The sequence below is a fragment of the Adiantum capillus-veneris genome, chromosome 10, assembly GCF_014529385.1.
Source record: "Adiantum capillus-veneris isolate H3 chromosome 10, ASM1452938v2, whole genome shotgun sequence".
NCBI classification, from domain to species: Eukaryota; Viridiplantae; Streptophyta; class Polypodiopsida; order Polypodiales; family Pteridaceae; genus Adiantum; species Adiantum capillus-veneris.
The window spans coordinates 16,315,116-16,335,901 of NC_140940.1; the positions used below are offsets into that span (position 1 = coordinate 16,315,116).

The 20,786-nt window shown below is 40.8% G+C and overlaps 1 pseudogene; it reads right to left on the minus strand.

Annotated features, from left to right (window-relative positions):
• Window positions 1-239: 239 nt before the first annotated feature.
• On the minus strand, window positions 240-868 carry LOC147448500 (DNA damage-inducible protein 1-like; annotated as a pseudogene).
• Window positions 869-20,786: the final 19,918 nt, after the last annotated feature.

Consider the following 20,786-nt stretch of genomic DNA (forward strand, 5'->3'; position numbering starts at 1 on the left):
CAGGCATTAAAACATACATTGAGCATGCTTCTATAGACATGCGTCGGGTTGGTGCGTGGTGTAGACGTATGGGTGGTAGATGACTATTGGGTGGTGTTGCCATAGTTAAAACGAGGATCAAATAAGGGATAATTTTGCTCTTCTTCCATTGCCAAGTCCCCTTCGCAGTTGAGATAAGTCACAATGTGGGAATTATTGTGAGAATTTGTCAAAAACTTCTTGTGATAGTTAAACGAGGATCATATAAGGTGTAGTTTTGTTCTTTGTCCATCAGAATACATTGATTGTGTAAGCCCCTTTGGTGTGGCACATCGGGGTGGTGCTTGGTGCAGACGTATGCGTAGCCATGTAGATGACATGGTCGAAATCGCCACTGTACCTCTCCTATAGGACATGGTCAAAATCGCTGCTCCACTGTTGACACGGGCCTTGATGGGAACGTCATTTACCACCATGTCCACAAACAGCTCAACGTGTAATTCTCCCTGGCGAAGACTTCAGGGTAGTGCTCCATGGCCTCTAACCAGTTGTCATGGATGTTCTTCTGCTGGATGTTGGCCTTCTTTCTGCGCTGCGCCTCAACATAGAAGGGGTCGGCGTTCATCATGAAGGCAAGCTCAGCTTCCTGTTGTTGCTGCTGCGGATCATGATGATGATGCTCACGATCGGGGTTTGGCGCTCGTACCGGCACTCCTAAGACACGGATGTACCCCTTGGTGATGCCCGCGGAGTGCAAAATGTAAGAGTTGGGCAGCTCGATGGTGTTGACGTGCAGCTGAAGCAAGCACTGCGATGGCGCGGCTATCCCTCTTCACCGCTGTAAGAGCGCCTTCATCTTTTTGACTGGCTGGTCTACCTCCACGTCCATCGTGAAGAACTGACCCTCCCAGCTGGTCATCACGGTAATCTGCATGTTTGCACCCATGCCTGGATCTCCAACCCTGAGTGTTAATTCCTTATCAAGTAAGCCACCATTGCAGCGCTGCTTTTATTAGCTAGCTTTTGAAGGGCTTTTCATATAGGATTCTTTCTTACAAACAAAAAATGAGTGCTTAATGTGAATGCTTCTTCTTTTTCTTTCATGCACACACACATAATCACTATTTATGATTATGATTAAGTTTATGATGCACATAATTGAAATGTTTATGGTTCTAACAATACCTTCATTGTTATGCTTATGCTTATGATAATGTTTATGGTTATGGTTTATTTTTTGCTATGCCACTAACAATGGTTATTGTTTCTCTTTTTATTATGCTAGCAACAATGGTTATGGTTTTGATAACTCTTTTATGGTTATGGTTATGTTTATGCTTAAGCTTATGCTTATGATAGTGGCAACGGTTATGGTGTTAACAACGGTTTTGGATATGGTATTTATATGGTTATGTCAGTGGCAATGGTTATGGTTCCGACACCCTTTTATGGTCATGCTTATGCTTATGTTTATTGTTATGTCATTGTCATTATGGTGTTGTTTATGGTTAAGGTAATGATTATGTTCAAATATAAGGCTATGGTTTTTCTTACAGTTATCATTATGGTTATACTTATAGTTTTGTAACTATTTATGGCAATGATAATAGTTATGCTATCGTGGTTTTGATTATTTCAATTTCTAGTTTTATATTTATGGTAGTTTGCTTAACACTTCTTTATTGTTTTATGATGCACTATCAATCTATCTTAATGCAAAGTGCGATTACATTTGCCTTCTTCTTTTGAGCAGAGAGGTTGTGCCTTTGTTATTGCAACAGATGTAGCAACAAATGACACTACTCTCTGCTCAAAAATCTTTTGCAGGTGCAGACGTTGATATGTACGTATCTACAAGCGTCTAGAAAAGCATCGGTACATGCGTTGATATGAGCGTCAATATACATGTTGGTATAGAAATTGATTATATCGACACGTATATCGATGATACAAGTCCGATGTTTATATTACAGACACTTATTCCGATGCCTTTAAATTTTAGGCCACGTTTATTTGCATCGGTACAAACATCGATTTTCGTGCGATGTGTTGTAGTGAGTCAAGCTTTGCCACATTCATTTTGGCTTGAGGCTATCATGTGTGTCACTTATGTATTTAACAGGTGTCCTATGAAAGCTTTGTAGTCTATGAATCCTTATGAAGCATGGCATGATAGAAAGCAATCTATTGATCATGTGCGTGTTTTTGGTTGTTTGGCTTATGCTTTAGTGTCACAAACGTAGTGCAAAAAATTGGATGATAAGGCTATCAAATGCATTTTTGTTGGTTACAAGGCTGAGAGCAAAGGTTACAGGTTGTACCATTCACAAACAAAGTGTATCTTAATTTCACAAGATGCTGTGTTTGTGGAAGATTCTGTGTAGCCCTTGTTGTCATGTCCTAGAGATAGTAATGTAAGCTCACATGAAATTTATGACAATTAGTTACCTTTTTTCAATGGTGGAAATTTGAATATAAATTCAAATGAGAAAAAAGTACAACCTATGGGGGTTTCTGAAAATGTTATAGATCAGTCTAATATTGATGTAGATGTACATGATGATGTGGAAAGGGTTGCGAATGAGCACGCTAGATGCATGCCAAAATGACCGGTGCATACTTTGTGTGATAGTAAATTGGATGCACCTTTGTCTAGTCATACTCATTCAGGCTCCGGCCATGCATCTTATGCATTGGATTGCTATGATTGGGCTATTTCTAGCTCATGTGATGTTGAGAACCTCTGTCTTTTTATGAAGCACAGAATTCAAAAAATTGGATGAGCCATGCAATCAGAATATGATGCACTTATAGAAAACAACACATGGACTTTATGTGATTTGCCTCCTGGCAAAAGGCCATTGGTACAAAGTGGGTTTACAAGTTGAAATGTAAGCCAAATGGTGAAATTGATCGCTATAAGGCTCGACTTATTGCAAAAGGTTATGCACAATAGAAAAGGCATCGATTATGAAGAGACTTTTGCTCCCACTTGTTGTATAACTACTGTGCATTTGTGAGGCAAGCGGGAGTGTGGGTGATGCTAGTGCAGAAGTGGAAGTGCTGTTGTGTAGGTGGAGCTCTGAGTGGATAAATTTTCATAGCCCCTTATTCTCTCGGGGGGTGCACTATGTAATCAAGTTAATATACCACATGAGTTCAACATGAGGGGTTTTAAAATGCAAAAAACTTAGGCAATTTAATAGAGATACATTAAAATAAGGGGCTTTTATATTCCATTTTGGAAAAAATATATAAAATAAGGGTCATTTTATTCATTCAAGCATGTTAAAAAAGGGATTTTTAATTACCTCACAAACGCACGTTATATAGGGGTAATTGAATAGTGAACCCCCTGAGCTTATTCTTTCGTATTATGCAATGAATAAAGTAATGTTAGTAATGGGCGACGCCCGGCCAATATGGCCTGCACCCTTACAATCTCCCACTTGAAGACCATAGTGACCCAAGTGGCCTATGTTAGTATAAACTCATACAAATGTGAAGCATCACAAGGCTTCACCCTAACCCATCATCTCAATGCAATGTGCGAATCGCTTTGAGGCTAAGCTCTTTGTAAGAGCATCTGCAGGGTTGTCATCCGTGTGAACTTTGGCTAACTCAATGCGTTTGCTAGCCAAAATATCGCGTATCACATGATACATGAACTCAATGTGTTTCAATTTGGAATGAAACATGGGGTTCTTTGCTAGCACAATCACACTCTAGATGTCACAATGTAACACTCAAGTCTGGTGTATACCAAGGTCTCCCACTATACGAGATAACCACACATCTTCCTTTCTGGCATTGGAAACTGCAACATACTTAGCCTCAGTAGTGGAAGACAAAATGCAATTTTGGAGACACTATCTCCAAGAGACTGCCACTCCAACAAATAAGAAAATGTAGCCAGATGTGAATCGTCTACTTTCCACACAACCCGCATAATCCGCATCAGTGTATACGACTATGGATGCATTACTGTTTCAAAAGCGTAAGCACTTGTTGGTTGAACCCTTGATGTATCTCAAAATATGCTTCACTATCCTTCATTGCTTCCCAATGCTTTTTGCCTATATTTTCCATATACCCGTTAACCACTTCCACTGCAAATACAATATCTGGTTGTGTGCTAACCATGAAGAACATGAGATTGCCAACTGTCAAAGAATATGGCACCTTTTCCATCTCTATCTGTTCAGCATCCGATTTGGGACAATCATGCTTGCTAAGTTTTACGTATGGAACCGTTGGAGTACTCAATGTTTTCCCCCCTTGCATGTTAAAACATTGCAAGACCTTGTGAGTATACTCTTCCTGTGATAGTTCAAGTACTCCATGCTTAGATCTCGCTTGATACACATACCAAGAAAATGATGTGTATCACCCAAATCTTTCATGGAAAATTGCTTGCTTAAGGCATCCTTGAGAAGTGCAATCTCATCTTTGGACTTCCTGGCTATAAGCATATCATCCACGTACAAGATGAGCATGATGAGGGAGCCATCATTCTTGCTCCCGCTTCATGCTATCTTCCATTTGAATAGCTTCTTTGTAACAAGTCAGCTCATTGTAGTCAGTGCATGACACATAGTCATATCTTGGATAAAAACGCTAAGGTGCATGAGATATATGTGTAGATATTCTCACAACATGACAACTGAATTCTTCTCTCTCTAGAGTAGTAATAGTGGTAGGAACATCACCAATAGACTCATTTGATTTTCCCAAATTTGTGCAAGCTACATTCTCAAAATTTACTTTTCGATATCCTGCCTCTTTAACAGGCTGTCTATGCATTTCAGACTCATTGAGTATCACTTGTGAGCTACAAATAAACTGTCTAGATTTCGGGTGCCAGAAACGATATCCCATCTCTCCATCTGCACCATAACCAATGAAGATGCACTTGTGCGACTTAGCTTCTTGCGAATTCCTTTGGGAATGTGTCAGAGTGCTTCGCACCCAAACACACGTAATCTATCATAATTTGGCTTCTTGCCATTCCACATCTCCTATAGAATCTTAAAATTCAATGGAGTACTAGGTGATCTATTAATGATATGCACAGTTGTCTTAACTCCCTCTCTCCAAAACTCAAGAGGTAAATTTGCCATAGATAACACGGTTGTGGCTCTTTCTTGAATCGTGCGATTTATATGCTTAGTAATTCCATTTTGAGCAGGTGTGTACGCCGTAGTAAATTGTCATCAAACCCCTCATCTGCTATAGAAATTCTTGAACTTTGTGGAGCATACTATCCACCATTGTCAGTTTGAAAAGCTTTTAGCTTTCTACCAAATTGGTTCTCAACCATGGCTAAGAATTTTTGGAATGTAGTAAACACTCCGTCTTTCCTCTTCAAGAGGTAGACCCACACCTTTCGATTAGAGTCATCTATGAATTTCAGGAAATATAGTGTTCCCCCTAGAGATTTACGTGGCATAGGCCCACATAAATTGCTATGAACCAAATCTAGAGGGTTTCCCAACTCTCGATGTAATGACGAGGAAGTTTGCCTAGTTTGCTTGCCATAGATGCAATGCTCACATCGATTGAAATCAGAATAGTTTAACACAAGTAGCCCAAATATCAAAGAATTTTCATTCCTTTCTGGCTCATATGGCCTAGCCGAATATGCCACAACTCAGTAGAAGGCTACTCGGCTACATAGATAGAACTCTCTTTGATTGAAGAGACATATAAAGAGTACAATGAGCCATATTTTTGACCTTTTATGACAACTAAATTTGCTTTATGCACCATCCAAGAACCATTGCCAAAAACAATAGTATAGGCTAGAGCATCAAGCTGACCAACTGACACCAAACTCTTAGTCAGTTTACAAACATGTCTGACTCCGCAAAGCATAAATTCAGTTCCATTTGTCATGCATAACTTGCAATCTCCCATACCGCATATATCAAGCTGATAGGAATCTCAACGCTTGATTGAACCATGCATAGCAGTATATGTGGAAAATCATTCCCTATGGGGAGTAACATGGAAAGTGGCACCTGAATCAATGATCCAATTTTGCACAGAACACTCATCAAGAGCCAATAACGCATCTAGAATCAAATCGAAAGTGAAAAAAAGCACATTTGATGGCTCTTGCACGTCGAGAACAACCTTTGGAGGTGGAGATTCAACCACATTGATCTCTTTTATCTTTACATCGCCCTTGGGGGCATCAGACTTCACAACAGCTTTCCCTTTTTCACGCTGGAAAGCAACGTACATGAGTAATCGCACACACATGCACCAAGAACTGATGCATGTATTAAACAAAGTCCCTAAGGGGGATACAATCTCAAAAGAGCTCACAACAGTACCCAAGTGATGTCAATATGCAAAACTCCCACTCGAATTGGGTTATACGAGATTCAAGAGGCATCCTATTCAAGCAAAAGGTGCACATTGCAACATACCGCGTTCTACTTCCATATTTCTCATGCACTCTCATGGATCAGGTCATGCACACACTCACAAAGAGCGGGAAGGTGATGGCGTACACCTGCTTCTTCATTGTAGGAGAGGTACATTTTTACCTATCTCTTCCTGCTTTACCCCCTGCACCCCCCGGTACTGTTTCTCTTCCACCTCTTCCGTTGACAAATTAGTAGTGAAGCTTAATGGGATGAATAATGCTTGTAAGAATGACAAAGTGCATTATGTGGAGAAGGTAAGTGCAATTTTCTTGGAGAAGAAAGGTTGATCGCAAGTAGAACTAGATGCTAAAAAGTAGCGGTATGAGTTGGCACTTAAGAAGTTACAAACCAGTAAAATGTTATGGAAAGCTTGAAACATGAGCTTATAATTTGTGTGAAGGCTAAAGATGAGGCTATTAGGCTAGCTAGAGAGGTCATGAGTGCAGCTCAGTCAATAACAAGGTGGGTTGAGCAACTCTTACTAGAGATTTCCACAACAAAGAGGTCTATTATATTGGATGGTTGCACAATAGCTCATTCTAACTTGTCCTTAGATTCACTCAAAATTTGTCTACGCTCGATTTTTTTTGCTCGATATTTAGAAACCCCCTTGGAATTGATTAGTACTGCAACCTATACATGTAACCCTGTGAAACTTGTAGAAAACTCCAACTGTAATGTCGATGCAAAACGCTATTGTTGGATTTTTTTGGCCGAGAGCATGTGAATTTTGACAAAGAAAGAGAGAATCTGCATGAGATTTTGAGCACTTTAAGCGAGCTTGAAATGTCATTTTATTAAGAATTTTCACGATGATGATTTCACTTGCTCTACCTTGAGGAGTTACTTTTGACAAGCAATGAAGACACCGAACCTATTATCATCATGCTTAAAGAGAAAAAAATCTAAAGACGTTCAACTCGACGACATCGACATGATCGTGCACATTGCAAAAAGAACAAAGAGAGCGTGAGAAGAGGAAAGTACCACCCATTTCTTCGTTGTCGGGGGTTTTGAGAAGAAATTTATGAGCAACATTGTGTGGGTGTGTGTGATCTCTATTTAGTAGAGAGATAGCCCCGCTGGAGAATTGTAGAGAAAGAGGGAATCTCCTTCTCCAGGGATCCAGATAGGGAGAGAGAACTATCTCTTTGCAAGAAGCCATGGGAGCCGAGAGTTGCATCGGGTGTGAACAAGATCTTAAGGAGGCTTTGTCTTAGGATGCAAAAAGGTGTTTTAATGTTTTTTTAAATAAACTGACCGAGCGGGTGGTAGGAGAGGGCGCACTAGTTGCCAGGCCATGCAAGAGAGGATGTTGCTTTGTTTAGGCAAACTTGGGTGGCCAAGTCGGAGTTGAGATAGTGTGAAAGGGAGCTTAAGGAGGCTTTGATTAAATGAGAAAAATAATCTTTTAATAGGATTTTTTTAATGAGCTGTCAAGGGGTGACAAGACTAATGAGTGGGGTGTGTTGATTGGTGAGAGATTGTCGGTTGCAAAGGGGCACTGTCAAGAGAACGGGGAGAAGAGTCATGCTTGGGGGTGTTGCCAAGAGATCAAGTGAGATAGCATGAGGGGAGACTGTCTCTGAGTGTGCGTTCTGATGGAGAGAGACCGCAGGAGGAGAGAGAGTTAGAGAGAGAAGCTCTATGTTGAGGGTCAAAAAGAGAAAGAGAATACATGCAAGGGCTGAGAATTGTTGAATAGGTGGGAACCCAATGCCTGAAGTGGGATGAGATGACGAGGGGGGCATGCTGAGGGACGAGAGAGTCGCCAGAGAGGGTGGTGCCCATGAAGTGCGAGAGGAATCGAGAGGGAGTCGAAAGAGAGAGAGAAGCGCTTTGTATGAAGATCGACACAAAGGAAGAGAGAAGTTTCTTTTGAAAAAAAGAGAGCCTTTGAATTCATTTATCGCCACTAGGGGTGCATTCCCATGCTTGGGAAATAGAGAGTGTAGAGAGAGAGTTCACTTTTGAGGGCTATCAAGTGCCGATGACTACAAGAAGAGTTTCTCTCGTTGCAAAAGGGTAATAGAAAGAGAAAGAGAGAGATAGAGTTTCTCTTGGGATAGTTTCCTACGACATTAAAATACTCTTCTTCTTCTTCTTCTTTTCTCGTTGAAACTTAGTGAAGAGAGAGAGAGCGAGAGAAGCTCTTGCTGCTGAGAGGGAGACCCTTTTTGCATAAACCAAGAAAGAGAGAGTGAGGTTCTCCCCTAGAATATCAAGAGAGAGCTTTGCTACAAACTCACTGTAGCAAACCGAGAGAGAGAGAGAGAGAGAGAGAGAGAGAGAGAGAGAGAGAGAGAGAGAGAGAGAGAGAGAGAGAGAGAGAGAGAGAGAGAGAGAGAGAGAGAATAGAGCTGCCTATTCTCTTTGCATTTGAGAGATAAAGGTGGATAGAGAGAGAGGTCTTTTTGTGGTCCATACTTGATAGAGAGATATGAGACTTTGTTGTGAGAGAGAGAGCGAGTATTTGGTGCTATCAAACAAGAACAAATTGCACTGCCCTATACGGTGTAAGCCAGATTTAAGCGCTACCCTATAGGGTGTAAGCCAAACTGCTTAGCCCATCGACATCTGTCATTCAAAATTTCTTGAAGCGTGGAGCCTACGAAGCCGCCTCCAATAAAATTTCATGAAGACAAATAAAGATAAGTTTTGTTAAGCTTGTTGTAAAAACGATATATTCAATATTCACAAAACTACACAATATTTCACAATTACCCCATCCCTCTGGAAAGATCTTGTTTTTTAAGTACTCAATTATGTAAGTACTTCATTTGGGATCTTGTACTACTTGAGACATGGTGGCATGTTCCATTGGAGGTTGCTTTGTACAAATATCACATGATTTTACATAAGTATGGACACTGTTTTCCATGTTTTTCCAGTAGACCCCTAGTCTCTTTAGTAGTTGGTATGTTTGTGTTTCTCCATTGTGAAACCCCGTAAGTTGTATATGAGCCTGTTTGAGGTAGTATTTGTATTCATCCAGCTGTACACATAGTCTCAAAATCCCATCCTTACCTTGCTTGTACAGTCGTCCGGCTAAAAGCTAGAGATTTCTTGTTCGATGTATGATTGATGGTTGTCTTTCTACCTGTAATAATCCGATTATAAGTAGAGGGATGACCTCTTCACTCCACCTCAGAACTATTTCAACGTTAAAATAGGTACGAATCTGGAAGATCATCATCAATTCCTTCAGGTGCTTCCCCATGGAACAGTCTCGAAAGATGATCTGCTCATGTGTGTGTAGTTCTCTTTTTTACGACTACTGTGAAATCAAACTCAAGCAATAGGATAAACCAACGAACAATCCTTCCAGTGTTGCAAGGTTTGTTTACGAGATATAACAGTGCTTGGTGATCTACAAATTAGAAAACGAACTTGTTTGCAAGAAGGTAATGTCTAAATTTTTTGACAGCATATATCATTCCTAGACCTTCTCTCTCTGTAGTGGTATAATTTTTCTCCACCGTTATTCAACTATCTGCTAGAGTAGCAAATGGGAAAATCCATTTTTTTTTCTCCTGGATGGGCTAATATGCACCCTATGGCATAGGCTGATGCATCAACATGAACGTAAAAGATCTTGCTCCAATCAGGGGCTTGCAAAATTGGAGCAAAAATTAAGCCCTGCTTCAATTTGTGAAAAGACTTCTCACATTCTTCCGTCCACTCAAGCTTAGCAATGAGGGCATACAAAGGATTAGCTATTACCGCATACATGTATATGAAACGCCTATAGTACCCACAATGACCCATAAATGCCCGCACTTCTTTCATTTTTGTTGGTCTCGGTAGTGCGGCAATTATATGTATCTTTTCTTGATTAGTGGAAATCCCGTTTGTCTGTTGACTCACTAGCAATTATTGTTTACTTGGTTATTTTTGGTTACTGCTAACTACTGCTTAGGAAGTATTTTTTGAACAAAAAGAGGGTTTACCATTGCACAATGCTATTTACATCACTATAATATAGGATTCCACATTGACTACATTCCATTACGGCTTCTGTGATGATTCACTAAATTCTGGTTGATGCACTGCCTTTCGATCGTTACATAGGCATTATGATCTTATAAATTATGGTGAAAGTAGGGCTTGAACCTGTTGCTTATGGGTGTTAGATGGTTCTTTTGTAGCACCACTTCTTTTGGTTACTAGCTGAATGGCTAAAACCGTCATGATGAAAGTTCTACAAGGATCTCCTGTTTATATTCACATAAGGAATTGCATATTGTATAGCTTAATTTTTAAAAAAAAAGTAGAGGGAAGACTCGTGTTCTTATTTGGATTCAGCAAGGGCTTCTTGCCACCTGGGTTGGCCTTAAGGATGTATAAGGTAGGTAAACTTACAAAACTGGTGAGTTCTGATAACATGATGGGCCTAAAACTTTGCCCAAACTTTAAAACAGACATTGAACTAGCCTATGGCTAGATTGGAACTACTAAAGGAATTTTTAATAAAAAGGAACAAACCTACTGCACTAATTGGTGCTTTCATTAAAAGATGAATTGTGACTAAATAAGGGGGGATTCAGACACTTGGATTAGAAGGGGTAATGGCCTTCTAATTAGAATGATATTAAATTCTTATATAAATTGGAAATTTTGGGTTCCTTTTTAAAAATTAAAACATTTACTATGGACTGAGCTTGTACAAAGTTGATTTTTTTTTGGTAAGATCCACATGGATAACAAATGGTATAGTCCATTGATACCTGTAAAACACATCCAAGGCTAACATATCTGTTGTCTTGCTTGGATGGATGCAGGTAAGGACTCTATCTTGTCTTGGAAGGTTTTCTTTGGCTTTGGCAAGCTGTCTTACACTGGATTACACATTCACTTACTACTGGGGAGTTCTTTTGTTACTTTGTATACTAGAATGAGGCTTCATTATTACAAACATTGTACAAAAATAATTCTAAGACTGAGTTGGTTTTGTACTTATCATTTCATTTCTTCTAAAGCCAGCTATCTTTTGAATGTAAAAAGTTCAATTATGTCATATTTTTAATGGTAAAACAACTACACACACACACACACACACACACACACACACACACACACACACACACACACACACACACACACACACAGAGCATGATCCTTTGATTTTTTGAGATACTTTATGTCGCACGCCTAAGATAAATGCTCTTTCTTTCCTAAAAAATTGAGTCAATTCTTGGTCTCTAATCTGCATGCAAGCTCCCTCTAGCTATACGCAGGAAGAAGAAGTAACTCTCTCTACTCCCTCTATTACTTTTCTCATTTCATAGTGATTGCGCTCTCTATCAACCTCGTGGTGGAAACCTCTACATACCTCTCATCACCTCTCTCTTGTGAAATTTGCAAAGAAGCAAGAAGTCTCTCAACAATTGAGAACTACTCTTGTATTATGATAAGAGCCTCTAAACTCCATAGCTACCATCTCTTTCTCTCTCTATTTCCATTTTTGTCCATGTAGGGAAACACATGTATTACATGTATCATGAGTGTTTCGAGCATCCAAACACCTGGACACTAAACATGCCTCCTCAACACTCATGATACATGTAATACATGTGTTTCATTTGCCAAGAAAACCACTCCTGGCTCGAATCTGAGAGGAATGTGCATTCTCTTTGAAATCCACTATGTTTTTCCATCACCGCTGAATCTTGTAGCGAAGGTGACCCAAACGCAACCAGATCATTGTTGTGTGCTACTCACTCCATGGGTATATAGGATTCAAACCCACTTGCCAAGTCCAGATCTCCGTATAGGCGGATGCAATCTCACTCAACTCCCTCTGAAACGCACTCCATCTGTCCCTCTTTGACCAACATCTGAGTGTTCCGAGTGTTTGACCACCTTGACACTAAACATGCCTCCTCAATACTTTGGAAACATGCAATCCATGTGCTTCCCTTGCCAAGGGAATCACTCTTGGCTCAACTATGAGAGCTCTGAACTCCGCTGTGTTTTTTTGTCGTCACAAAATCTTGTAGCGAAGACGATCCAAATGCAGCCAGGCAGATCATTGTTGTGTGCTACTCACTCCATGGGTATATGGGATCCAAACCCACTTGCCAAGATTGGCTCTCCGTATAGGCCGACGTAGCCTCACTCAACTCCCTTTCAAACGCACTCCATCTGTCCCGCTTCTCAAATATAATTGTAGTCAACTAGTGTTTGTCCAAATCCCAGAATCATTGTTCTAATGCTTTTCTTTTGCTTAGCCACGCTGCTTGTGCTTTTGTAATTTTTGGAATCTCATCCAAAAGTGTTTTATTACTCTCCATGATCATGAAGTATCGTCCCATATGGCTACCAAGCATTCCAAGAACACTTGTGTCTCCTCCATATTACACTACCACATCTCCCTTCTTGGTATATATGTTCAATATCTGATACAGACAGCAATGTCCACATTCCATTCCTCCTACAACGAGAGGACTTGTGAGAAAAGTAGAGAAAGAAACAAAACTACACAAAAAAAGAAATTACAAAAAAGGATGTACCTCTCAATGGTGTTCATCTTCTTGCATGGTCCATTTGCTCTCTTGGATTGTATCGATCCATGTGTCCTCATTGGGTTTTAGCACTTCAGCAATTGGGGCTTGGTTTTTCTTGAAAACAATAAGAAGAAGTGATCTTATGATCATATTAACATTCTTGTATACTGGTGTCTTGCAAACTGTGACTGTAGTGTATGCTGGCTCCCAGCATGCGCCTATTGCAACATCATGTACCATTCGATGTTGGCTAGGTATGCAAACAACAACAAATATGCCATTGTCATCTGCTATCAAAAAACTCAGATGTGCAACTTTGCCAAAATAAAAAACATCCATGTCATTCCATTCCTGTGTAGATGACAACAGGATACCATCCACAAGGCAATTTGGAGGCAAAAACATGATTAAAGCGGACATCGAGGTAGCCACCCAAACCCCCATCTTGGACATACACACGGTTGTCCTTTCTCACATGGCCGATCGAACACTGAAGAACACAACCAACAAAACAAAGTAGTTGGTCAACAAAATACACCTGAAAAATGATAGCATTAAGATTCTCAAAACAGGTCTTACAAAAACCTAGATCAGTGCTCACCACCATGTGTTGATCTCCCTTCTGATCTAACAATTGCTCCAAGGAGTGGGAGAATTCTTTGAGATCTTTTTCAGTTGGCCTGGCCGCATCATGCTCTATGTTATATATCATTAAAATGGTTCTTGTAAAGACAAGATACTTGGATTCTTTTCTAACTAGATTATGTCAGAAGTTTGCAACTCACTTCTTTCCTTTAGCTCGCTTGACGAGGGTTTCTTTCCTATGTCTTTTGGAATCCTGGTCTACAACAAAAAACTCTAAGCAAAGTCAAAGTTTATGATGCGTTTGAAACGTTCCAAGGTCAAAACATACTCAAGAATACGATACTTTGTCAACTTTCTCAGATGAAAGAGTTGTTCTTGTTGTTGTAGTGGGTTTTGTAGGTGTTTTTGGCATCTCCACTAGGACAACCCTCCGTGCACATTCCTTCCTCTCCTTGATAGCATTCTTATGCTGCAATTCTTTACTGGCATGAAATTTTCCCTCCTTATACTCGAGAAAGCAAGGGCATGAGAAATAAATTATTTTATTGAAGTTACCGACCTCTGTGAGAGCTTTCTTAAAGCTTTGGGCAAGCTCTTCCCAAAGATTTAAATTTACCAAGCTCGTATTGGAAATCCTCATTTCTGTGAGTCAACTTTGCTTCATCTAGAAAGGAATCAAGCATCTCTCCTGGACCAAGCGTGGATGTGATATTTCTCATGTTGTTGTATAGAAAACAAACTTCGTGCTGTATGGTGTTCCATAGAACCTCCACACGCATCCAATCATAGAAAAAGACATGGTCAGCTGCAATATAGGATATAGAGAATAGCGTCAATTACATCGAGTGAAACCTACCATTTTTTATTTTGCACAAAAAAAAACGAACAATAATACCTGTCTATGGAATATCCAAACTTTTGACATTTACTAGATTAGAAGAGGCCATTGCTCAAAGAATGTAAGTTTTCTTCTAAGGAGGAAGATCATCACATGCCAGAACGTACAATCTTTCCTCAGTAATCTACTTGGGCCAGTTAGTCCATTCAATAGTCCGCAGGGTTTTGAACAGACAATCAAATCAACACTAGGCATAGAGTAGTGATGCACAATACACTTTCAGACCTCCACCATTCATCGCCTAGATTGGGATTGACAATAGCAAGTGCTTACTTTGTCCTCCTTCTGCTTGGACCATCTGCCTCAAAAAAAGCTTTCTTGTAGCATTGTTGAAACTTTGAAGGTAGCATAATGTCCTTTTCAGCTTGAGGGGAAGGGTTCAAGGTTATAGCGTACTATGACATCACTATCATTAGGACGTTATAGCACGCTTTCTTTCCAAGTTTCTTTTCAATATATGATTGCATCCATTTGTAGACTGTGAAATTCATCCTCTTAACCAAGGTGTTTTTCGAAGCTAAGCACATTGCACGCATCATGCACAAAATGTCAGTGTAAGAAGTGGTGACATATCCAAAATCATTCAACCTACAAACCACCAAAAAATACATATCAACAAAATTTTGCATTTTTGTGCACGTATGTCGCACGTGTCAATGCAAGGAACTTGCCGATACACCGTGTGCGAGCCACAAATGGCTCCAAGCACACAACAAGCCTAAACTAGTAAGCTCAAAGAAGGCGATGGTGTGTCACTCACCGCTCTACGCTTGCTTCGTGGAGGATTCCTCACTGCGAAGAAGAAGGAGCCGCCGCTTTGCCGCGCTCAACCGCTTCGCCGTCGCCATATCAACAAAATTTTGCATTTTTGTGCACGTATGTCGCACGTGTTAATGCAAGGAACTTGCCGATACACGGTGTGCGAGCCACAAATGGCTCCAAGCACACAACAAGCCTAAACTAGTAAGCTCAAAGAAGGCGATGGTGTGTCACTCACCGCTCTACGCTTGCTTCGTGGAGGATTCCTCACCGCGAAGAAGAAGGAGCCGCCGCTTTGCCGCGCTCAACCGCTTCGCCGTCGCCGTCGCCGTCGCAATGCTCGATCACACACTCTCTCTCTCTCTCTCTCTCTCACACACACACACACATACACACACACACAAGGAGATGAAGAAGAAGAAGATGGAGATGGAGCAAGAGCACTCTTCTATTGCACAAATGAGAGAATGAGTGAATTTTAGGTTTAGTTGACTTTTATATGAGCTCGACCCATTCACACTTGGGCGCCCATGCTTAGCCAACTAATCCCTTGAATGTTCAAGTTAGAGTGCGCCTCTCATCGGCGATCACTCTTACCCTTTTCCTATTGGACCGACAAGCCCGGTACCTGACTCTACCAAATAAATAATACAATGTCCGCCGTAGGTTACAACGTCCGTCGTAGGTGATAGGGTGTCCGTGAGCCGTGAGGGTTAACATGCCCCCCTTCCTGATGTAGATTCCGTCCTCGAAAGCTATTGAGTTGAAGCTCGTTCATCGAGGTGGAAGAGCATTTGAGATGAATGTCCTTAACCTTCTTTAGTCACTGCAAAATCAAACAACATTGGCACAGTAATTGCATTCTCATAAGCGATTAAAAAGCATATGCAGTTTAGGCAGACAAATTGATTGGTAACAGAATTTTAAACAATTTGTCAGCAATAAACATTAAATTGCAATGTAATCAAATGCATAAACAAATGTAAAGGTAAAAAATTAAACAAGTATGGGGTCGCTAATTTAACGATCGAAAGGCACTAGAGATCGACTATTAATACCATGGGTAAGCTTCTTAATTTTCTCTGGTCAATTAAGTTATTTAATCGCGAGAGCCAAGTATTTCATGTTCGAGGGCTGATTAGAGGCTATACCTAGAAGACCTTGTAGTTAAGCTACGATAAAAGGAATTTCTCATGAAATCATCGCCTGACTGATTACTTTTTCTTTGACCCCCCAAAGTCTTTTCACAGTGATTCAATTTTGATATGTGTGCTTATTTTGTATGCCTTGGGTTTTTTGCTTTTCAAGAAAAAGCGCCCACACTGGGAACCTCTAGGGCTCTAGTACCATAGGGCGATACATGTGAGTGAAGTACCCAATCAAGCTGAGATTTCTCTTCCAGCTTAAGATTTTACATTGTGGCACTTTGATTTTTTGTTTGTTCATTTTCATCATTTTAATTTTGTAACTTTGGGGGGTCGTATAACACTGATACACCTCCCCAGGCTCATCACACTAGTAAACTCCCTTTATAATACTTAAGCTAAAGGTCAATAGGGTCAAGCCCACTAGAAAGCCCTAGTACATTTCACACAATGCTACCTAAATCGGATTAAGAACCCAAGTAACCATTGATTATTAGGAAGGAATTCCCCATGGTATTAAGAGAAGATCTCTAACACCTAACTTGGTCAAACTAGCTTAGTCGAACTTGCTTGATTTTTAAACCTAGACAAGTGATTATGACAAAAACTTACATTGAATTAAATGTTTGATACTAAGGAAATGTGCTGGATATTATGCTACCAATCACAATCAAAGTAGACAATCATAGATGCAAAAAAGATAAGGGGCAATGCTAATGGACAAGAAACACCTGTTTGTGTTGATGGTCGCGCTTGATTTGAAGAGCGAGTCGAGATAAAGATTCCATGAAGGTCCAAATCCTAACAACAGCAACACGTTCATGTATACACAAGGAAACACAAACATTACCTCTAGGAGGCACATCAGTGGGAAAAAAGAAGTTTGCTAATCACTCAACTCTAAAACTGAAACACTCCTATCGTACTAATTCTACCTACCCTTCATCACTTGAGTGATGAGGATCAAAGGTGTTTTATGACATAGGTTTCTGTTTCAGTGTACCGAATGTGAATGTGTAGGTTTGGGTCAAATGTTTTGACTTTTATTGTGCATACTCATTTGCTTATTGCTCTTGCTCTTTATTTTTATTTTTATTTTGTGAGTATAAGGCTTTATATGTACATTTCCTAAGATTGGGAGATTGAGAGGTCAGGGAGGAAGGTTGAGAGGGAAGCAAGTGAATGATGGATGTCAGCAAACACTCCCCCCTTCCTTGGGTAGATCATACCGTTTGAAATGAGCTCGTCACCCTTTGAAACCAATCCTTCCAATTGGTACTAGGTGAGGATTTTTTCCAGTAGTTTTCTATTACCTTAGGTGCCTCGTCGAGTTGCAAGGGTGGTAAGGTACTCTCCCAGGATCGAACTTGAAGTGGTCCATTAGGTGATTCTTGAATACTGGGAGGTTTGGATTCCTTTGTATCTTCATGGAGGTCCACTATTGTAGGTGGAGACTCTGGAGAAGCTTTTACCTCTATGGATGCATTATATGAGAAGCTAGAAGCTTCATGGGACTCCCCCCTTCCTGAGCTAGGTGGAACAAATTGTTATTTCTTCGGTACCCAAACTAGCTCTGGAGCGGGTGTGTAGCATTCTGTGATTTTTTTCTTTCCGCAATCGTTGATTCGTTTTGGAGCTACAGGATTGGGCTCACATGGGTCATGTGATAGGTAAGAACACAATCTACGTTTTGGCACCCAGATTTGATCATTTCCTTGATAGTAGCCTTGGGCTTCCAATAGTCGTTTAGGAATCCAGCGCCACGTTTTCTTACATTTCTTGGAGCGAGTGGTACGTTTCCTACAAGGCTTTTGTTTTTTAGCATCTGCCATGGTCGCTAAAGAAGCCCACTTGTATGTTTTCTTCGTTATATTAGGATGAGTCTTTCCAGAAGCTATATGCATTGCTTGTAGCATATTTAAAGGTACAGGTATTTCATCCCCCTCAGGTGTTACCCATGTCATCCCCCTGTTTCCCCAAGTGTCTATGGTTGCTGCTAGGTGGACCCAATCACATTGTCCGACTCAGTCATCCCAGGTAGTACATCCATATAAGGAGAATCTTCCCCAACATCAGTGTCTGCTTTACACGTGTAACAATACTGCAATGGGGCCCAGTGAACTGTGGTGTCAGATCTATGATCAATTATAAACCTGTTTCCTAGAGGATGTGCTCGACCCATCACAAGATCCACTCGAATGACAGAATCTTGGAACTGCAGGTAGACATGGTTTTTAGACCAGTCATGCACCATTTTTGCTTCCCTCATGAAAGGACGTCCTAAGATCATCTCCGATGCCATAGTGTGCTTGGAGAAATCCATAACAATGATGGTAACTCTTATTTTATGTCCAAAGATCTTGATCTTGAGATCTTCTAGCATCCCAATAGGTTTAACAATAGACCCATTGGCCATCTTCACTACTATGGTTGTGGTCGCAAGGTGAGGTCTTCCCATAGTTTCCCAACAGTTTTTAGTCACAATGCTAACCCCAGTGCCACCATCAAGGATTCCCTTCATAGTTAATCCCTTAGTAGTGATTGGTATAGTCGCATTGGATTCATCACCCTCAAAGTATTGTCCCAACTTGTTAACAGGTATTTCTATAACAAGGTTCTCATCTAGGTTGGGTTGTGGATCTATGTATTCCTCCTCTATTGGCATCTCCCCAGCTCCATCCATCTGTGCAAATTGTGGTAGCCCAAACTTCAATTCTCCATTGAGGAAGGCCCAAAGAGCTGAGACTAGCTCAGGGTCTTTATATAGTTTGGACATGATGGTGGATCTAACTTCTGAAGACATGAAATCCATCAATTTGGCAATGTTTAACGGCACCTTTTGGCCTTGAGTCCCTTGACGTGGGGAAGATGGGATCTCCATTTCTTCGATAGGATCAGGTAGTCCCTCTGTAAACATTCTTTCCATCAAGAAGTGAGTACGCCCACTTTCCCATGACTTTAAGTCACTTTCTTCTTGGATGACACTAGGTATGCCCAAGGGTCTATGGACTTGGTGAGGTTGTTGTTGCGTAGGGAACACGGCTTCTGTAATCTGGATCTTCCTAGGTGTTGGTTCTAGATCCCTTTGGGTATCTTCTATAAAATTCCTTAATTGCTTGACTCGCTCAATCTCCTCTGTAGGGTTTGGGTAAGTTCCTATCTTCTTTTTGGATCCTCGCCATTGTGGCTCATGAAGATCTTCCTTGTTGGTTTCTATGTTAGTGGTCGTTTTGGTCTCCATGGTTTCACCTGAATTAGAATCTTCTTCAGCGTTGTTCATATATACGGGGTCGTCACCAGTCCCTATGTTGGTCTTTGAACTAGGGTTTTTCGTACAAGTTTCTGAACAGGTCTCCAAAGTGCAGTACACAGAGATTTACTGTACAAGTATAGTGGTTGTATGTACGCTTGATTGTGGACACTCGTTGAGTGTAGAAAGCGTTACAGGTACCACGATAGCAGGTTCAATAGATTTGCAGGTTTTTGCAGATTGCAACTATTTTGTCTTAGTGCTTCAAGATGTCTGACAGTTTCAGTCAGATTGTTACTGAGAAGCTTGAGAAAAATAACTACCCTGCATGGAAGTTCAGAATAACAAATTTCCTAAAAGGAAAAGGTTATTGGGACTATGTAGAAGGAGACAATGAAAAAAACCCAGAGATTCCCGAGGCAAATGCTACAGCAGAACAAAGGAAAGCTTTGAGGGACTGGCAACAAGGCCAGAGCAAAGTGATGTATTTGCTTTCTATGAGCATCACAGATGGCATGATGGGCTATCTACAGGATGCTGAAACCCCCGCCATTGCATGGAAAAACTTAGGCAGAGTGTTCAAGGTGAACACCAAGGCCAGGAAGCTTCAACTAAAGTCGGAGCTAAATCAGGTTAAGAGGAACAACCTCTCCATCAATGATTATGCCTTGAAGATCAAGAGTATCATTGAGGCTCTTGGATCTATTAAAGTCTCAGTGGAAGACGATGACATTGTACGTGCATGCTTGGATGGCCTAGGAGATGAGTATGTACATTTCAGGTATTCCATGAATACAAGAGACGACATCCCCGTGTTCCAAGATTTGATTTCTATGCTTATTCTTGAGGAGAAGAACCTTGACACATGTTCTTCTCATGGCAGAAATAATTCTGAACAGGCCTTCTATTCTAACTCCAACAGAGGTAGAGGTAGAGGTCATGGTCGAGGCCCAAGTGGTTGCAGGGGCCAATTTCGAGAAGGTCAATCAAATCAAAACAATACAGGTGGCAGGGGAAACCAGTCTCAAGGCAGGGGGAGTCAAAGAGGTCATGGTGCAAGATCAAGCAGGCAGCAACATACTGCAGATAGCAGAGAATGTTGGACTTGTGGTGAAAGAGGTCACATGTCACGTGACTGTCCAAAGGGAAAAGCAAGTGGAAAGAGAGAACATGGCAACTTTGCATCTACTAGCAGAGATGCAGATGATAGCAAAAACGAGCGCATGTTTG